Source organism: Panicum virgatum, chromosome 7N, assembly GCF_016808335.1.
Source record: "Panicum virgatum strain AP13 chromosome 7N, P.virgatum_v5, whole genome shotgun sequence".
In the NCBI taxonomy this organism is placed as follows: domain Eukaryota; kingdom Viridiplantae; phylum Streptophyta; class Magnoliopsida; order Poales; family Poaceae; genus Panicum; species Panicum virgatum.
The window spans coordinates 43,400,880-43,405,509 of record NC_053151.1 but is presented as its reverse complement, the minus strand read 5'-3'; the positions used below and the strand labels follow the sequence as shown (position 1 = coordinate 43,405,509).

The 4,630-nt window shown below is 54.6% G+C and overlaps 1 pseudogene; it reads right to left on the bottom strand.

Annotated features, from left to right (window-relative positions):
* Positions 1-434: 434 nt before the first annotated feature.
* Positions 435-4,230, bottom strand: LOC120683916 (annotated as a pseudogene).
* Positions 4,231-4,630: the final 400 nt, after the last annotated feature.

Here is a 4,630-nt window from a genome sequence, read left to right as displayed (position 1 = left end):
GAAAGATAAAATACATGCCAAGAATATTGTCCATTGGAAGATTAAAAGTAAACAACAAAAACAGGAAAGCAAAGGATAGAAAGAAAATTAAATAAATCAGAAGGAAAAAGATCGTGCGATAAGAAAGAAAATAGATTCTACACAACGGCACCTCCTGATCCCACATTGGATTCTGCATGCAAGAAAAATAAAGTATGCATGCTTGCATGCAAGCAGTGGGCAGTGTACCGAGACATTGGAGAAACAAATTGGCGGCGAGAAACACAACTAACTATGATGTTGGGCCAAATACACAAAAGAAAAGGCCCAAGTGATGACCAATCACTGTGCAGGCGATATATGGCCATGGCGGTGTTCGGGAGAAGAATCTGTATTTAAGAAGACAACTGGAACGGGTAACAACTAAATGGGCCGGAAAAACAGTCAGCCCAATAAAACGCGCAAAAACAGTCCAAGTAGGCACGCGTGGCCTGCTTCAGACGATGATTCACCAATTTGCAGCGCGCACGATACATAGTCGTTCTGGCGGGCGCTGCCCTCCTCGTCGTCCTAACTCCTAACGCGACGAGGAAGCGCCACCACGCCATGGACGCGAGCAGGAGGACACGCACAAGGCACAAGCATGTCGTGGGCCAGCACTAACGCCACCCCAAACGAACCTGCATTTTATTGCCACTAACCTGCCACATCCGTTATTGCGGACGGTTACACACTCTAGACTCTACGCCACCAGGCCCCTACTGCACTTTACAAAATGTCACGCAGACGATGAGCAGCCACAGTTAGTCCCGTGCTCCGGAAGACCTCGCCGGTGGAGGGGCCGCGGGCATGTACCGAATAGAGTTCCGGCTGCCCCGCGCCGGGAGCGAGCAGCCGCCGCCGCCGCCGCCTCGGCGTCGATGATGCAGAGCACGTGGTGCGCCGCCGCGGCGATGTCCTCCGCCGTCGTCAGGCCGCACGCTTCCTCCACCTGCAGCGATCGCCGCACACGAAACAAGATGAATTAGAGCTCGTGGTGGCCACGCAAACAGAACTCCGAAACTGCTCGCAGAGAGCGGCGGCGATTCGGGGAAGGATCGGACGAGCTGGCAGCGCGACAGCTCGCGTACATGTTCAAATTGTTCATCACAGGGAGAGGGAATCGCCAGGCCAGGCAAAGGAAAAAGCCTTGTAAAGAAAGATTCCGTTGGGTCCCGGCTCGGGGGCTCACTGAAACAGCATAAGAAAAAGGCAGCGGCAGCAGCAGCACAAGATCTCTGTAGTGTGTAGCCTTTAGCTGCTGACCGATTTCGCCATGTCAATGGACGGCCCAGGACACAAAGAGATTCTCCGCGGAGAAGGCGATCGTTCTTTCTTTAGCCTTTGGTGAAAACAAACGGGGAAAGAAGAAAAACACGCGGCCTTTTTCTTTATCTGTTTGAATTTGAAGTTCTGCAACCGTGGCGTACACAGGGTACAGGGACGTCGGACGTCGAAGTCCAGAGCTACAAGTTGCCAAAGGCAGCAAACAGCTTTTGCACTCTGGAATCTTGCTAATTTGAAGTACTAAATGAAGTCTATTTATAAATTTTTTACACAGATGTGTTGTAAATCGCGAGACGAATCTAATGATACTAATTAGCCCATGATTAATTCATAATTAGTGGATGATTACTGTAGCATCACTGTTGTAAATTATGGATTAAGTAGGCTCATTAGATTCGTCTCGCGATTTACAGCCCATCCATACAAAAAGTTTTGTAAATAAACTTCATTAGTACTCCATGCATGTGTCAAAATATTCGATGTGACTTTTTTTTTGCGTTTACGGGATTTATGAATAAAGATCTAAACAGGGCCTAGTCAAAAGCAAGTGGGAAGTGTGCCACTGCCCATTGCTTGTGCTGGACTGCTGGCAGGGGAATGCACTGTGGCCTCTCTGTGTTTGGATTTTGGACTTGGAGCCCTGGCCCAGAACAATACTGCTACTGCATTTGAATTCTCTCCCAGCAAAACCCCAATCCTCTGCAAATGCAATGGCTCTCCCGGAATTTTGGTGGACGTCAGTCAAGACTCAAGAGAAGAGGGGAATATCTGACATTGTTTTGTTTTTTTTGCTCCCAGGCAGGCAACTAGAGATGGGAAACGATTCTGTCTAGTGCTATATGGACCTACATGCAGAGGCAGGGCTGTACGCTCAGGCAGTCAGGTGAATGCGTAGTATCTTGCTGGGTATACAGACTATACGATCAATTCTGTTGTTTATCCTAATCTTGTTTCTCATATGAGTAGAAAAAAGGTAAAGCATTTGATCTGGTACTTGCATAACTGCACAGTGACCAAAGCCGTTGCAATTCAGGAAGTGAGGATGGCAAAGACGATCGGGTCGGCGTACCTTGAGGTTGAGCGTGTAGAGCGCGAGCCCGCCGGGCGCGGCGGTCACGTTGAGGTGCAGCACGGCGAGCCCGAGCGCCTGCATCCCGGCCACCATCTTCAGCAGCTGCCCCGGCCGCCGCCGCGCCATCACGCGGAGGCTGGCGTGCGCGTCCACCACCACGCCCACCTCCACGTCCGCCACGGCGGAGGCCCGGCTCGCCTCCTCCGCGCCGGCACCGCCGTCCTCCCGCGCCGGCGCGTGGCGCCACGCGTACTGCGGGTACCTGAAGAACCGCGCGAACGGGGCCCGCTCCGCCGCGTCCTCCCCGGTCACGCTCGCGGAGCTGTTGGTCGCGGCCTCGCCGCGATCCGGCGCTCGCGGCGCGCCGCGTTCCGACGCCGTGTCGCCGCGTCGCTGCAGCAACGCCATCTTCTGCGCCTCCAGGGACTGCAGCTGCTGCTCGAGCTCCTTCACGAAATCGATGGCGCCGCTGACGATGGACGCCTGGTCGCTCTACACATCGATTAGCATTTTTTCAGAAAAAAAAAAGGAAATTGATCTAAGCAACAGAGGGAGTGGTACGCGTAGGCATGAGTTGACACGACGAGAAGTCACGGCCTCAAATGGTAAACAATGCCATTGTCTAGTAACTCTAGTTCTCATCAAGCAAACATTCTTTCGCCAATTTTTCACTTGAAACACCAAATCAATCCAATCGAAACTCAAGAGGACGGAAACGCATGGCCACAGTGAGGCGATCGGTGTTCCTGAATCCTGAACGAGTAGTCAGATCTCGATCGTACCCGGTGGACGTAGGATTCCGGCATGAGCGAGCGGAGCACGGCGAGGTACTCGTTCATCTGGCGTCGTCGGTTGCGCTCGACGGCGATGTGGGTCATCCGCTGGCTCTCGGCGTCCTCGGCGTTCTTGACGGTCCTCTGCCGCCGACGCCGCTTCCTCCTCCCCTGCTGCTGCACCCTGTTCGCCCCCTCCGCGTCCGCCGGCGCCGGGAACGGCTCCACCACCGGCGCATTGCCGAACAGGAAACTCCCGGGCGACGCGGCGGCACGCGAGACGGCGGCGGCGTTGAAGGTGTCGTAGACGAGGACGTCGCTGCTGGTACTTGGCGCGCACAAAGCTTCCAGCGTCATGTCGATCGGCGTTTGCAGCATAGACCGCGCGCGCACCCACGGGCGTACACGTACGCGTCCGGCCCTCCTCGCTATGCCGCTCCGCCGCGCGGAGCTAGGAGCGGGCGCTCCCCTTTTCACCTTCGCCGAGGCCCCTCCTCGCTGCCGGGCTTGGTGCTATGTGCGTGTCCCTAGCGGTGGGCGCGGCGGAAGCCGCGGAGAGCTGGGGCATGCATAAGGTTAAAGGTTGCGTGGCTGGCGGCAATAATGGACGGCGGTGGAGTCGCCTGGCAGAACCTGAGATGAGGCGAGGGAAGGAGCTTTGTGCTTGGGCACTGGGCACGGCGGCAGCTCTTCAGCGGCGCAGGGCAGGCAGGGCGCAGCGGCGGCAGGTGATGGATCGTGGCAGATCTGTGCACGCTCCTCGCCGCGCAATGCTCCAAGGGATTGCGACCAAAAGCTCGCTTTCTTTTGGCGTCGTCGCGGTGAAATCCCAGGCAGGCGGCGGACCCGGCGGAGCTAGCTGTGACGCTGCTCCGCTGCTCTACACGTGACGTACGTGAGAGAGGGATGGCTGGCCTTTGCTTGCTTTTGCTTTCCCTGTGCTGCAAGCTGCCGCTGAAAAGCAGCGAGAGAGAGAGAGAGAGAGAGAGAGAGAGGAGTGGCCTCACCGCCTCGCCTCTCTATAGATGAGAGGGTCTCTCTCTACTGTGGCCTGTGGGCGATTTCTTTCATCTCGCTGAGGTTCAATTTGTGGGAGAGTGGTGATGCCCCTTCTTGGTATGCCAACTGAGAAAGTTTTTCATGGATGTGCGTTTGCCAATGCAAGTGAGAGCGTCACCAAACCGTTTGGATGCATGCTCCGTCCACCCAGAGCTGGTGGAGTCCTTGTTGAGAATGACAGAACCAGGAGTTGGCAGTAGACTTGTTTTTACAGCGGTAGATCCTGCCTGCTTCTCCTACTTCTTTTTACCAGCCCCTATGGAAATTCATCTGGACGTTTACTGATCAATGATCATCAAGATACAAAGATTCCCGGCAAAACAAATCTAGCATTCTTGCACTGCCGTATTTCTAATTAGCATAGAGGCTCAGAGTGCCATGACAAACAAATATAACAAATGCTGGCATCACAACTAATTAT